The sequence below is a fragment of the Protopterus annectens genome, chromosome 8.part0 (genome assembly GCF_019279795.1).
Source record: "Protopterus annectens isolate FY-2018-M chromosome 8.part0, PAN1.0, whole genome shotgun sequence".
Classification (NCBI taxonomy): domain Eukaryota; kingdom Metazoa; phylum Chordata; order Ceratodontiformes; family Protopteridae; genus Protopterus; species Protopterus annectens.
Window position 1 is genome coordinate 1,141,623,924 of NC_056741.1, and position 16,917 is coordinate 1,141,640,840.

The following is a 16,917-nucleotide window of genomic DNA, read 5'->3' on the forward strand; positions in this document are numbered from 1 at the left end:
AGTGGTGCTAGCAGCAGAGAAACAAAAAGAGTGACTGTTTTCAAGATTTAAGTATAATTTACTGCTATTACCTGTGCGACCGTCTTTTCTCACCTAAAAGCGAGTTTAAACTGTTGATTTACCTGTTTTAAGCCTGTTTTTTTGTGTTTTCTAATACCTGCACTTGTAAAAGTTTGTTTGTTTAAATTTAACTGTTGAGGCTGCCCACTCAAGTGCGCTAGCCTGTGTTTAGAATTTATTGTACTTTTCCTGCTGTATTTCTGAAAAAAAAGAAAAAAAAAACAAAAAAATATTCTTGTTTCCCACCTTTCCTGACCTAGAATAGTCCCTTATACAGGCATTGCTGTATTCTGGACTTTTGAATAGTTCCTGTGTTGCCCATTTCCTTACTTGGATAGAAGGAAGCTTCTTTGTTCACCAGTGGGAGTGGGGAGCTTTGAGCAATCTATCTGTCCCTGGAGGAGTGACCTCAGCACAAGAATCTTGTAGTTTATTGGCCGTTTTCGGCCAATGCTTAGCTCTTTAAAGTTCCCTGTATAAAAACCCGCTTTGGTGCTGCTTTGCATGATTTTGTGCATAGCACAGCATCGGGCAGCGCGCTTAGCTAGGCTTAAACCATTCTCGGCTCCACAAAGTCTGCTCTTCACTTTTTCTTTTAGACCTGATCTATTCCCATCAAGTAAAGACATTATTCTAAACCTATAACCTAGCACTGCTCTTACAAGCAATTATATAAGTTAACACTAAAAAAACTAATAGCACTACATCCTCATATACTCCCTAAGAATACTCATTCCCCTATTGGTCCTTTTTGCCAACCTTAAAGGAGTTACTTATACTATACCGGCATGTCTAAAGGTCAGTTGCCAGTCTCCTCTCCAGTCCAGCTGGTGAATCTGGGAATCCTGAGGCAATGTTACAACTGCCTCATGTACACAGACAACCCTCTCCTCCTCCCAACAAATACTAATATATGTGAGAGATGCAACCATATAGCCAAACTGGAGGCTAAGCTCTCTCATCGCAATGCTGGCGCAGCCAGTCAGGGGGAGAAGGTAACCATACACACCACAAATCCAGTCACACATAGACCTACCACATCATCAAATCAAACACATAAACACACTAAAACATACTCGGAGGCTCTAAATACAAATCTGCCTAAACAGCAGAGACCTCCAAAGCAGACATCCAAGCAACCTCTACCGCACAACAAAAAAAATGAAACACATACTTCACAAAATCAGTGTGCCAAACAGTCACAGCCCTTAAGGACAAACAACACACCTGATACACTTGTAATAGGTGACTCTATCATCAGGCACACTGACGTCCCACTTACCAGGCTGAACAAGGAGAAGGTCACGGTGACCTGCCTGTCAGGTTCCAGGATCCGTCACATAACACAAGCACTCAGGTCAGTCCATAGCAAGTACAAATATGACTCTGTCATCGTCCATGCTGGTGTGAATGACCTGAGCCGTACCTCCCTGGACTACATGAAAAGAGACATAGAGGAGCTCTCAGATCATTTAGTCCAGACAGGTATGACCATGACCTTGAGTAGCATCTTACCCTCACCGAAAATGATGCCATAGTATGAAGACAAAATGATCAATTTTAACAATTGGCTAAAGTTCTGGTGTCATTCAAAGGGGATCCAGTGTCTGTCAGCCTGGGATGACATGCTCGACAAGCCACGCTGCTTCGCTAGGGACCGCTTGCACCTTTCACCTCTGGGCTTTCGGATACTGGCAAAGGCTTTTGCCACCTCATAGTGCCTTTTTTAGGCAAGGCTCAAAAGACAAACCCACCTCCATAGACAACACAAGGAAAAACAAACTAAGGGTATTGCTACTCAATGCCAGAAGTCTAAACCTCAAAATGCATGCACTCAAGGCTCTCCTCGGCATGGAGAAAATCGATGTCTGTGCAGTAACAGAGACCTGGTTCAAGGCTCCCGAGAGCACCCCAGCACTACCAGGTTATACCTCATACCATGCTTTTCAGCCCCAAAACTCAGACCGAACCACAAAATGAGGGGGAGTATCCATATTCATCAAGGATACCCACACCTCCAGGTTAGTGGCACTGCATGAAGCATCAGAAACCATCCATGTGCAACTAACACTAGGCAAAACTGCATTTCAGTTTATAGCCTGCTACAGACCACCATCCCAGACTCTCGAACCTCACGTGGCTTTCCTGAGAACATTGGAGACCATGAATGTCTCTCCAAATACCTTAATATTGGGGGACTTCAACTACCCAAGCATAGACTGGGAACACTACTCAAGCCCTAACAGCCTAGACCAGAGGTTCTTGGAATTTGTAAACTCAAATGCTATGGAACAACTGGTCACCACACCTACAAGAGGTGTAAACATACTTGACGTGGTCATCACAAACATGGGGGCACTGTGCTCTACACCAGAGGTACATCCCTCATTGGTAAGATCAGACCACACATTAGTCTCCCTGGACATCCACATCCCGACCCCACCACCACCCCAAAAAAACACAGTAAAAAACTTCTCCAAGGCTAATTTCACACTCCTCAAAACCGAGGTGAAATCACTCAAGGCCCCTGGGCCAGTGGAAACTACGGCCCAAACAGCAGAGTCCTATATAAATGCATTCTATGGACATCTTCAGGAATGCATGGATCATGCAATCCCAAATAAAACCAAGACCCAATCCTCCAAAGGCAGACGTCCTGTCTGGTGGACCACAGCCATAAATAAACTATACAACAAAAGGAGAAAGCTACTGCAGAATAGAGCAAAATCCCTCAATAAGAAGGCATCACTGATCAGTACCAGCAAAAAACTACGGTCCCTCATAAAAGCTTCCAAGGCCAGCTTCGAGAGAAAAATTGCACAAGACACTAAAGTTAACCACAAGGCTTTCTTTAGTTATGTTAGAAACCTGGGTGGCAACTCCCAGATATGCTTGGAGTTAGTCCAAAATGACAAAAAATACACTGAACCCACAGACATTGCCAACATCCTGGTGGACAGGTTCAGTGCAAATTTCTCCCCCCTTCCCCCCCAAAGGAGCAATTATCTATCACAGCAGAGAGTCATCTCCCTGTCATCACAGATGCTCAGGTAGGAGCCACCCTCTCCAAAACAAAAAGCACAGCATCAATGGGACCGGACGGTGTCCCAGGCTGCGTCCTACAGTAGCTCAAAGAGGAGCTAAAAACCTCATATTAGGCTACTGTTCAATCTCAGCCTTTCTACGGGTTATGTACCCAAGGAATGGCATACAGCAACAGTGGTCCCACTCTATAAAGGTGGAGCCTCAACGGACCCTGGGAATTATCGCCCCATAAGCCTGACTAGCCTAGTCTGCAAGGCCATGGAGCGGATCATCATGGGACTCATAAACAAAGACATTGGGGAACTACAGACACTAGATCCTACACAATTTGACTTTGTTAAAGGCAGATCCTGCCTCCTGAACCTGGTAGACTTCTTCGAAACAGTCACCAAAGCCATAGATATAGGAAAGGTGGTTCACACTGCCTACCTGGACCTCGCAAAAGCCTTTGACACCATACCCCACTCTGGCATCATAGATAAGCTCTCCAGCCTAAATATCAACCCCTATGTCATAAGATGGGTTGCAAACTGGCTCAAGGACAGAACCCACATGGTCAGAATTGTGGGAGCTATGTCAGACTCTAAACCTGTTACAAGTGGCGTCCCACAAGGCTCAGTCCTGGGACCGCTCTTGTTCGGTATATATTTTTCAGAGGTACAGGCCAACATGGGAGGACTATGGCTGACCAAGTTTGCAGACGACCGCAGACTGGGTGCCATAATTGACTCTCAAGCAGACACAGGCATCCTCCAAAAGAGTCTCACAGAGACAGACAACTGGTGTCAAAGCCATGGCCTGAAACTAAATGCTAAGAAGTGTATAGTCATACCCTTTGGGAAAAACAAAGTGCCCAAAAACTACCATATAGGTGGAAGTCCATTAAGTACGGAGGAAGTAATTAGGGACCTGGGAACCCAAGTTGATAGTAATCTCTCTTTTGACAACCATGTTGCCAAAGTGGTTAGAAAGACCTTCTATATAGCCCACCTCATCATGAAAGGGTTCACATCTAGATCCAAGGAGGTCATTGTGCCCCTTTGCTCATCCCTCATCAGGCCCATAATTGAATACAATGCCCCATTTGGAATGTACCTTACTCATCACCTGCAGCAACTGGAGAGACCACAAAAGTACCTCACCAAGAGGATCAAGGGTCTCAAACAGATGACCTATGCTGCTAGGTTAAAGAAACTCCAGCTCTACTCAGTTGCATACTGCCTACTTAGAGGCGATCTGTGCCTGACTTATAAAGCCATGTCCAACCCAGAATTAATGGACATGCACCACCTCAAAAAATCCAAATCCACTAGAGCTACGCGCTCAAGTGATTTGAATCTGAACACAGAAATTAATAGGACATATTGGAGAGACAGATTCTTGACCCAGAGTATCCAAGTACTCTGGAATAGAATCCCAGTCCATATCAGGCAGAGCCCCTCACTGACTCTCTTCAAGAGAAATCTTGACAAGTGGATGGGAGATCGTAAGTTCACTCCGGGGATCACTTCTGTGTCACTGCTAGACAGAGGTTCAATAAAGTAACTAAAAATAGGGCACAGTAAAACCCATTTTCTAAGGGGTGGTGTAAGCCAAATACACTCTGGCTAGGCTGATAAATGCCCTAGGGCATATAGCCTAGTATCAACCTATGAACCTATGAACCTATAAAAATAGGTACAAATCTGTACACTGATTAACATAATATTTGCATACATAATTATGTAACCCCACCCACTCCAGTGGAATCGTGGGATACCAACTTTTAAATGCAAACTGAAAAATAGACAAAATATTAAATACAAAATAAGCAGAACAATAGTGTTTTATTTATATTAACATTTGAACTTTTATCATCAAACTTTGAACTTGTGAAAAACTAAAATACAGTTTTCTTTTATAAAAATAAAACAAATTGTGTCTACACTAACTTGCTACCTGCAAAGTTCTGCTGTCATTAACTGACTGGCACTATTCTGAAAGCCACAAATAAAGAAGAGTCAACAGAATCATTTTCATAAAATTACTCAAAAACATTTGATTCAGCAAGTAATATATTACTTCTTTGTGAATACAAAGTCTTTGAGTGGGGTAACTCTCAACCAAGCTAGTTCAACAATTACCTGTTCTGAAGAACAGAACATTTCTTCTTTGAGATGAGATGAGACAATTGCAAACACACTGACGGTGACCAAACCAATATAAAGCATGATAGGCCAAGTTATGCACCTATAGCAAAACACAAGACTTGAGCAAACTCCCCTCAGAGATATGTACATCACATTGAAGCTCCTTACATCATTTATAAATCAATAACCTATATATGCAACCTACATATGTCACTTACTGTACTATCAACATTTAACAGATGTTAAAATGCTATCTGCTATACATTTCACCTTTTTCATTTTCTTGTTTTACATTTTTTTACAGTCATATCAACAGAATAGTATCCATGATATCCACCTTACAAGAATCAACGCTTTCTTCCTCTTCCCTTTTAGTATTCAAAAATTTGTACTTATTTGGCCAGAAGTTATCCACTTTCAAGCAATATTAGTATTATTGTACAGCATCTCTTCTACTGGATTTACTTTACATTCTTCAAAGTCTGTTTTTTTTCCTGTAATATCTCTCTCTCTTTTCATTTGCATCAAAGGTATGCATACTTTTAGTATTACTTTCTCCATCAGTTTGTGTGTGTCCCTTAGAGACTAATAGGTAGAACATATACAAACGTTTACAAGCTGAAAGGAGAATATAGTGATTATATGTGATCATATCTACTATTACTAATGTATTTCCACTTTCTTTTTGTGATACTAAATCATGAAATGCGAATGGTTACATTTTAAACATGAGATAAGTATGGTGGAACTGTCATTAGACCCAGGAATGTACTGGGTATGTTTTCTTCTGAAGCATGAGATTTATGTCATCTTATCCAGATCACATGACTACATGGAGGCAGGACCAAGCAAAGGAAGGAAACAGAAGCAATACACATAGAGGCAATGGGATTGTAAAATAACAAGTGTTCTTTGTTGTGAACCAGACTATGTATTTGTATGCTAATGGATTTAAATTGGAGCAAGTATTCTTACCAACAGCATACAATTTGTTTTAGTGTAAGGGCCACTGAATAATATTAGTGAGAAACAGCAAGTGTTCCCGGATATCTGAATATGTGAGCTTGGTGAAAGTGTAGGTTCACAGTAGAAAGGATCCAGTTTGAATCTCCAGGGACTTGACAGTAGGACACCTGCAGTCCTGCACATAGTAGTAATTATACATGACGCATTTGAGTCAGTCCTTAGTCTGGAAAAACTACCTCTACAGATCAACTGTGTGGCAACGTGAAGTAAGTAAAAGAACAAGTGTAGAATTATTCTACCTTGTGGAACAAAACCCAATGTCATCTCCTTTGTGATGTCCGTTGCCCTAGTTGTGGATCAGTACAAAAGAAACTGTTTTCATTGATAACTTTGGGAAAAATTGGGCACGGGTATTAAAATGCATTTAGCACTGGGATAGTCGGGTACAAAGGGCTCTAGACAGTTTGGCTAACTGTGCAAAATCAGAGTTGTGCAACTTTTTGAGGTGTTCTTCAGGGGTGTAACAAGGAATTTTTTTCATGTAAGGAAAACTTACATAAAACAACCAAAGTGCAGATGCAGCTATAATGTTGTATAACTGTCGGCAGAACAGACAAACTGAACCCGATTTTAGCATGTTCGTTCCTTTATTCATATTTAATGGAATGAAAAATATGAAGAAAGGAACAAAAGGGCTAAAATTGGGTTTGGTTTGTCTGTTTTGCCTACGGTTATGCAAGATTATATTTGTATCCATCCGTACGTTGGTTATTTTCTATAAGGATTTTTTTTGTTCCCAACTTACACAGAAACATTCATCACTATCTTTCCCTCACACATCCAGCACAACAAACAGGACTTGCTGTGGAGAACATACTTTTTCACTATTACTAATTTCAGCACATAATTTGCTCTGAAGTGATGCAAATTACAGAGGTTGGTAGAAGCAGATCCTGACTCAGCAATGACTCCTGACCTAGGAACAGAATGGATTGTGGATTCTGTTGTGTAGTGTGGACATGGGTGGTCATCCTTCTGCAAAAGTTAACTTAACCAAATTAACTTAAATAAAGTTGTGCACAGTGCACGCACACAGTCCACTCGCTGCTGCTAACATTTATTTATTTTACATTTGTTTATCGGAAATGTCCGACTAGGCCGAAAGCACATTTTCAGCAGAGGCCCGGGGAGAAAAACTCCACAATAAACAGTTCACAATACAGAGATGGCTGCTAACTGACATAAGGTAAATATGCAAGCCAAGGTTCCAGTTTTAAATACAGTATGAAGGACTAATGAGGAATTTACAACATACAACAGAAATAATAAATTTTTTTTGTGCAGTAGCACACTATGCTTACATGAGATTTATTCCTGATCGAAATGTTTCCTTTAGCTTGCAGGATAACGGTCTCCTCCACCTTACTAAATAAGGATAAGAAAGCTACCTTCCAGACCAGGACTGTGCTTAGAGTTGTTAAACAAAATTGCTGCAAGCGGCGGGTGTTGATGACAACTTGAAAATTGAAGCGATAAGCAAGCCATTCTTCATTTTATTCTTACAAGAGGGCACTGGTTCAGTTGTAAGCGATAGTCTCTTGTGTTAAGGTTAAAACATGAAGAATGCAGCATTGCACACTAAGATAAACTGTATACAACTCACCAGATAACGGGCTGGCTGAAGACACTCCAAAATATGCTCGACTGATTTACATAGGTTGTGACAGAATTATGTTGACTGGTGAGAGACTTTTCTCTTTCTGTGGAAATTATAGCCTAGTACCAAACCCTGCACTGGTGATAGACTTCACTTGTATACTAATTTCTCTTCCTGGGGAAATTCCAAACCTTCATGAAGCTGATGTTATCACGCACGCCCCTGCTCATTGATGACGTTGCGGGATAAGCTGGCAATGCTCGGTGACGTCAGCATTATTTAAACTTATAAACATAAAAAAAAAAAAAAAAAATGGAAAAGAATCTGAATTGAAGGGGGCCACTCAGAAATTCGTAGCACCCCATTATTTTGCCCTCAAAACTGGTAAATACCGAGGAATGCAGTACAATTGAGAGGTATGCCTACAGCAACTATGAAATTATAGACAGAAGATATATTTTACATCATAAAATATAAAAAATATTACATATATTATATTATTATATATAAAATACATATAAAAAAAAAATATATATATATATATATATATATATATATATATATGTATATTATATATACAAAATATTAATAATATAAGAAAAACAACTTAAAAAGATAGCCCGTTTTCTAAGTGCAGTAATGCCCTCTATGGTGGGCATTACTAGACCTTCGATGGGTGAAGAAGCCCTCTGTTTGTGCTGTCAGGCCTCACAATATCCTTTGGTGGTCCATTATTTCGCTAATAAAGCCCACGCTGCCTGGCATTATTGCTTGTTTATTTTAAAATGTACACTAAAAGATACTATTTGAATTCCCAGTCTTAGGAAATTACCTCTGATCTTATCTTCCTTGTAAAGGATACTGAGTAAGATATCTGTTTTCAGATTAATTCTTTTCTAACACCGCATGGTCTCCTAAAGCTTGTCAGCCCAGTTTTAGAGGTTATAATGGCACTTAGACTGTAATGTTTAAGACTGTAATTCCTTTTGATGGTAACGGCTCAGTATTTGTATTCCTTCTTATTTCTCCTTTATTTCACATCACCTTTTGACATGATGGATCATGAAATCCTGACAGAGCACCTTCAGTTCCTTGATGGATTTTCTAACATGGTCCTTGGCTGGTTTACCTGTTACTTTTCAGAGTATTCTCAAATGGTTGTTTTAGAAATAAATTATTCCATGATTCACTGTATGTGATGTGGGGGTCTCAGTGGCCTCTGAACTGACATTTGTGCATTTCATGACCACTGAGTAAGGTCATTAAGAGATGAGTGATATATAATTGTCACCAACAAAAACCTGTGTGTGAAAAACAACACTGTGACCATGGATCCCAACAAAATACTTTAATATTAATCAAGTAAAATTTTAGTTGAGTGCTTTCATTCCCAAATGGAACTTCATCAGAACTAAAAAGCCACCAACACTTTACTATTTAAATACCCCAAAGTTGCTCCACATTAAAAACTTTAACCAATCAAATAATTATTTACATAATTATTTACATCAGTCAGCCTATCATCTTAAGCATGCAGATGTCTTAATTTTATAATTGTGCTTTATCCTTTACCCTTCATCACTCGCACTCTTCCCTATCTTATCACCTGTTTCTTTTGGGTCTACTTTAATTAAACGAAAGTGGAATCCATCAAATATGAATCCGTTGACACATAAACAGTGAAACACAATAACGTCGAACACACAAAACCGTGAAATTTAAACATCGAAACCGCAATAGTCAGCCAACCCCACAGCCCGTAACATACTACCTACGTAAACACAACAAAAAACACATACATACACTAACCAAAACCCTTCTACTAACGCTAAATTAAAGCACCAAAACCCCACTTGTAACCCTACACTAAACCCCACATACACAACTTTCTATGCACTATCCTTAACCCCTCCCTAACCCTAACTACCACACACTTACCCTACAGAACTATACCCACACAAAGTAAATATTCCACACACATACACTTAACAAAACCCTACACTAAACCTTACATACATTACCTATCTATGCACTTACCTTAACCCGCACCCTAACCCTAAGGTCCGTAACTATTGCACACTTACCTTACGGAGCTATACCGCAGACGGGCCAACTATGACAATTCGACATTTCTGATTTTGCTATTTAGTGCGTTTGACATTTCTGCGTTTCACTGTTTACGTGTCGATGGATTCGTATTCGATGGATTCCGCTTTCGGTTAATTAAAGTAGACCCATTTCTTTCCCTCCTTTCCAGCTCTTCCTGGGCCTCTACTAATAATCTGATTTCTACTATACCTGCTTCTTCTTGGTAAATCTCTCATAATACTTTACTCCTGTACCTTATCAAGTATCCATCATCCTAGCCATGCTTACCCATACATCATCTCTTTCTATCCTTACATATACTGCTATCTTCAGCTATTGTACTCTCTCCCTCTGTCTTACAACCTGTACTTAAACTTTCTATTTTTGCTTAAAACGTAGACATCAAAACTACTAATTATGAATTTATACATAGTTTGTATGTTCTTCTACTAATGTATAATTTTAACCAAGAAATTTAGACTGAACTATAGACAACTTACTGTAAATTGTCACCCATCTACATGATATAAATTGAGTTATGTCTACAAATGTCTTTATGCATATCTATGAAAACTTTTCAATGTCTGTATATGTTTTTGAAACTTTATATTGTATACATAACTGTAAAATCTAATAAATGTCTGTATTTGTTTGGAGCTTTTCTTCCGGGCCACTGCTAAAAATGGGTTCCAGACCCAATCGGACTTTCCCGTTCATAAATGTCAATAAATAAAATATATAAACAAATAAATTGTTGTACTGATGATACTTGGCTCTTCAGCTTCTTCTTCTTCAGGAGTAGATGTCAACTGTAAAATGCCTTGCAGACGATCATCAGCTAAGACTCTTATCTCTTCGGACTTGGTCCATTTAAGAAAGTGGCTGTGACTGTGCAGGTACCAATAATCACTTCTACTGCTCATCATCTTCCTGAAAAATAATAGATGGTTGGAATAGACTGGGGTCTATGTCCAGACTGGGAGATAAGGGTGTAATTCTGGATGCCATGGTCTAATTTAATGACTAAGTTCAAGTAGTTTGTAAAACCGTCATGTTACCATATGCTAAGCATTTACTGCATCCAACAACTTATTCCATTAGATGGCTTTTAATGTAAAACATGCTTTGATTTCTTAATGCCTGGACAGCTATGAAGTCTTATACATCAGGCTTCATTCCACCAATATTGACTGTTTCCAGTATGTGCAGACTGCTGCAGCCAGGCTGTTGAGAAATTTGTCTTGTAATGACTGTGTCACACCTGTGCTGCTTGGTCTGAATTGACTGCCAGTGGCCTTGAGGTTGGTTTACAAGGTGTTAATATTGGGCAACAGAGCCATACATAACCTGGATTCTGCCTATGTCAAAGAACCCCATAAGTCACCTTACCCACCCGTTTTGGCTGAAGAAGGGTTGCTAATTTATGCAGGTGTGTCCTGTTGTCTGGTGCTCTGTTTTGTAACACATTCCCTGGTAGAATTCATTACCTGATCAGGTTTGGGGGTGCCCTTCATTGTTTAGCTTTACGAAGCCTCTAAAAACTTAACTTTTCCCAAGGGTACATTATAGGTTCATAGGTTCAGAGGAGAGTGTGTTGAGCAGATGGAAAGAATACTTTGAGGGGCCGATGAATGAAGAGAATGAGAGGGAGAGAAGGTTGGATGATGTGAGGATAGTGAATCATGAAGTGCAGTGGATTAGCAAGGAGGAAGTAAGGATAGCTATGAAGAGGATGAAGAACGGAAAGGCTGTTGGTCCAGATGACATACCTATGGAAGCATGGAGGTGTTTAGGTGAAATGACAGTGGAGTTTTTAACTAGATTGTTTAATGAAATCTTGGAAAGTGAGAGGATGCCTGAGGAATGGAGAAAAAGTGTTTTGGTACCGATTTTTAAGAATAAGGGTGATGTGCAGAGCTGTAATAACTACAGAGGGATTAAATTAATCAGCCACAGCATGAAGTTGTGGGAAAGAGTAGTGGAAGCTAGGTTAAGAAGGGAGGTGATGATTAGTGATCAGCAGTATGGTTTCATGCCAGGAAAGAGCACTACAGATGCAATGTTTGCTTTGAGAGTGTTGATGGAGAAGTACAGAGAATGTCAGAAGGAGTTGCATTGTGTCTTTGTGGATTTAGAGAAAGCATATGATAGGGTGCCTAGAGAGGAGTTGTGGTATTGCATGAGGAAGTTGGGAGTGTCAGAGAAGTATGTAAGAGTGGTACAGGATATGTACGAGGGTAGTGTGACAGCGGTGAGGTCTGCAGTGGGAATGACAGCTGTGTTTAAGGTGGAGGTGGGATTACATCAAGGTTCAGCTCTGAGCCCTTTCTTATTTGTAATGGTGATGGACAGGTTGACAGACGAGTTCAGACAGGACTCCCTGTGGACTATGATGTTTGCAGATGACATTGTGGTCTGTAGTGAGAGCAGGGGAACAGGTAGAGGAGACCCTGGAGAGGTGGTGATATGCTCTAGACAGAAGAGGAATGAAGGTCAGCAGGACTAAGACAGAATATATGTGTGTGAATGAGAGGGAGGATAGAGGAATTGTGAGGATGCAGGGAGTAGAGGTGGCGAAGGTGGATGACTTTAAATACTTGGGATCAACAATTCAGAGTAATGTTGAGTGTGGAAGAGAGGTTAAGAAGAGAGTACAGGCAGGATGGAGTGGGTGGAGAAGAGTGTCAGGAGTGATTTGTGACAGACGAGTACCAGTAAGAGTGAAAGGAAAGGTCTACAAGAGGGTAGTGAGACCAGCTATGTTATATGGGTTGGAGACAGTGGCATTGACAAAAAGGCAGGAGTCAGAGCTTGACGTGGCAGAGTTGAAGATGTTAAGATTTGCACTGGGTGTGACGAGGATGGATAGGATTAGGAATAAGTATATTAGAAGGTCAGCTCAGGTTGGAAGGTTTGGAGGCAAAGCCAGAGAGGCAAGATTACATTGATTTGGACGTGCTGAGGAGGGATGCAGAGTATATTGGGAAAAAGATGCTAAGGATGAAGCTGCCAGGTAACAGGAAAAGAGGAAGGCCTAAGATAAGGTTTATGGATGTGGTGAGAGAGGACATGCAGGTGGTTGGTGTGACAGAGCAAGATGCTGAGGACAGGAAGACATGGAAACAGTTGATCTGCTGTGGCGATCCCTGACGGGAGCAGCTGAAAGAAGAAGTAAGTAAGGTTCAGAGGTGTGTACTAGGCTAATAGCCCTGGAGCCTTTACAAGCCTAGTCCATAGGATTACCCTGGCATCGTGCCACCCGACTAGTGTTCCCAGTGCCTCTGTTGGGTAGAACCACTGGAGTGATCCCTGGGGTGAATTTTCTATTTCCATCTACTCATCAAGATTTCTCTTGAAGAGGGCCAGTGAGGTGCTCTGTTTGACATGTATGGGAAGTCTATTCCATAGCATGGGCAGTCTCTGGGTTATGAACCTGTTGCTCCAGCACGTTTTGTTGATTGTGGTAATGAGGTTGAGGTCTCTGGAGCATGTGGTGAGGAGGGATTGGGATTTCTTTAGATGTAGCATTTCTAACAGAGCTGGGTCAGACATGGCTTTGTAAGTCAAGCAGATATTGCCTCTGAGTAGGCGATATGAGACAGATGATTTCTGGAATTTTGACATTTTGGTTATAAACACTTTAATAATCCTTAAATACACTGCATCTCAGTAGCAATACATACATTTATTTATTTATTTATTTACTTATCTAGCTAGCCATGCTTTGTTGACAAGGTTAGTCCCACTAGGCTACTGCCCTCTTTTCAGGGGAAACCCTGGGTAAATTGTATATTACTAGGCAAAAATTGGCCAGGGCATCAGCGAACTTCCCCTACTCTTTTCAGTAGGTGTCATGGGATCTTTTACATCCCCTTGAGCTATCAGCAACTGAAGCAGATATGAGCTTGGTTTAACTTATCATCCGAATGGCGACAGACTCAGGAGTGCTGCACTGCAGTGTCAGCAATCCATCTACTTGATGTGAGAAAAAAATCCACAGCCTTCTCCACCAAAGGGGAGTGTGCTACCTGTTACACCACTGACATTGTGTATACAGATATACTGACTTGTGCATGCATGCCATAGAAGGATCTGAATATATGTTAGGCACTTAATTGCTGCACAACTGATCTTTATCAGGGGTCAGTAGATGCAGGGGAAGGACCCATATTTTTCTCATAGAGTAACCAGAATGACTGAGCTGGCTTTGGAATGATCTCTCCCAAACCATATTTTACCTCCAAGCCTACATATCAAACTAGTGTCACAATCAGTACAGATGTTTACTCTGTTGATTTTCTAGAAAGCTGGCTCTATACCTAATTTGATAAATGTGCCACTATTATAGGTCAGTGCATTAAGAAGGGCTTTTCCACATATCACTGCTCAGCTTTGTTTTAGCAAATGGCATCCTGTTAGTATACTGTTTTTCTTCTAAACAGTTAATCACCTGAAAGGTTAACCTACTACTTTGATTCTAGGTCAGTAGTGCTGCTTCTCTGAATGGAATTAATTTCTGAATTTCTGAAGTCAGAATGTACTGTATCCACTGAACTGTCATTGTCCGATTGTTTTCTTACCATGTCATAAAACTGTAGCCAAGATTTTCTTGGTGAAATCTGCCTGCTGTGAAACTTTATTTTCTGTTGACATACTCTATTTCTAAGGTTTTCATTAATTTTCTTACAATAAATATGAAACTGGTGGGTGTGTAGGTAGTTAGTTGTTTCCTGTCTTCCACCCACGTCTGTGAAATAGAATCACTCTCAACTTGTACCTCAGCTGCAATACTTATAAAACTGAAAGTTAAAATAAATGAAACATGGACTTATCAGAAGTTAACCTCATTTTATAACTAGTGCTATGTATCACCTGTTAAGACCTGTTGTTTCATCAGGTCTGTAGCACAAGCCCATTTTTAACTTTAGGGTATATAATTATTGCAGTATGTCATTATAAACATGCTGCTCCTTCAGTGTTTGCCTGACACATTGTTGTAACAGTCCCTAGTCCTCCTTTGTAAAAGCAGAGCAAACAAAATTCCTGAGAACTCCGTATTTTTCAGTAATCTAAATACCTACGCTTTGTTTCTGATCCTGAATGCATCAGAGAAATAGTTCAACAGATCTAATATATATATAGAGATCCTGATTTTAGTCATTGTCTTTGTTACCATTAGTTTTTTTGTGCCTCCTTTCTCCTCTGTATTATTGCTTTGCATTGTTACACATTTCCTTTTGTGCGGGCTGTTCATTGGATTTCCTGCTGTGCTGATTTAGTTACTGGAAAATGCAGCTTTTGACAGTGATCCATTGTAAAGACCCTTTGCCTTACTATATGGCCCTGTTCAGTCATTCTCCCTGGACTTCTTTTGTTGGTAATTTTTAGAGCCTTGAACTGGTAGTTATTGAACTCTGTTCCCATTTTAGTAAAGGCTGTGTGATAAAAGGGGGACCTACCATTAGAAAGAGAAGTTTAAATTTTTTGGTTGATGCTTCACATGGACCTTCAGGGTTTCTTCTTTTCTATTTTTCTCATATCAGTGGATACAGTAATAATGCTTTCATAAACAGGACATGACCTCTATCCTCAAGCCCTATTTTTCTGCCTGTAAGAAAATCAGAAGGGACTGACAAATCCCAGTTGTTGTTCTCTGAGGGTTACTTTAATATGTTGACAATCCAATACCGCTTAGATGTCTGTTCGTAGTATTCACTGATTACATATTTTGTTTGTTAGGGAAATCAGCTTCCACCGAATATTTTTTCAAAGAACCACTCAACTCTGTATTTAAGGACCAGTTGCTTTTCCTTCTTTGTTTCTTATAGAACAGCATCTTCTCTGTATATTCCTCTGAGCTGCTCTCCAGTCATCGATTGAAATATGCATGTCATTAAAGGAGTGTCAGATAACTTAAAATATTTATCAGTCTTTCTGATTGGCCCTTAACCTAAGCCTGCCTAGTATCATGTTCAGCCCAACAATACAGATGTTCTTTTACAAAGCAGGCTAAACAAATACCTTAAAATGGTCTGTGAGAAATCTGTTTATAAATACTTGAAGATTTACGACTGCACCACTCAAGTGCCCATGCAAATTAAGATGAGTCAACTTGACACACATTTCAGTTTCTCATCTACAGATAAGAAGTGTTCCAGTCTTTATAGGGCAAGTCTTAAAAGTATATTGTGCTTCCTAGTAGGTTCCTACATCCCGACAGTGATCCTTTACTGACAAAATTGTGCAATAACTCTGCATGATAAACCAGTCCTGAACATGACTGTGACCTCTGTGCTCATTTGTTTTTATTGCAGGTCTTATGACTTTGCTTTAGAAATCAGAGATGATTCAGATTTGTTCAGCAGTGAAAGAGTGGAAAAGATGATACTGAAAATGAGACTGCATTCAGTCTGATGTAGCTGTATGTTCAGAGCTCATGTTGTGGATAACTAGGTGTCGGCAAGGCTAGCTGAGTACTACAGAAGGTCTTTATTTCAGCCCTAGCAACAGGCTAACTATTCGTTAGACCGCAGGCATAACCTCCTTTTCATTGGCTGCTGAGTTCTCTTTTGATTGGTGGAATGCTCAAAGAGTCTGCTCTCAGTTTGCAGTGGAATTGCCTGTCAGGAACACAGCAGGGACTACTGCATTGTACATACTACAGGTTGCTTCATGTTTCTAATTTTGTCTCTTCCACATGTATAAAACATGAAGCATTTTAGCTGAGCTGGTGTGAGGGTTGTGGAGCTATGAATCATAATGACATCTTCAAATTGATGTAAAAGTACTGCAGATTAGAGCTGCATTACCCCATCTTTTCATGTGTGCTTTAGTTTGTTTTCTGCCTTTCCTCATTCACAAACACACACTGCGTAAAATGCAGGTACACACCTACGCACACACAAACACATTTATTGAACAGCATGTTCTTAATGATCAGACTAAGCTATTTTTATTGCTCAGTAACAGCAG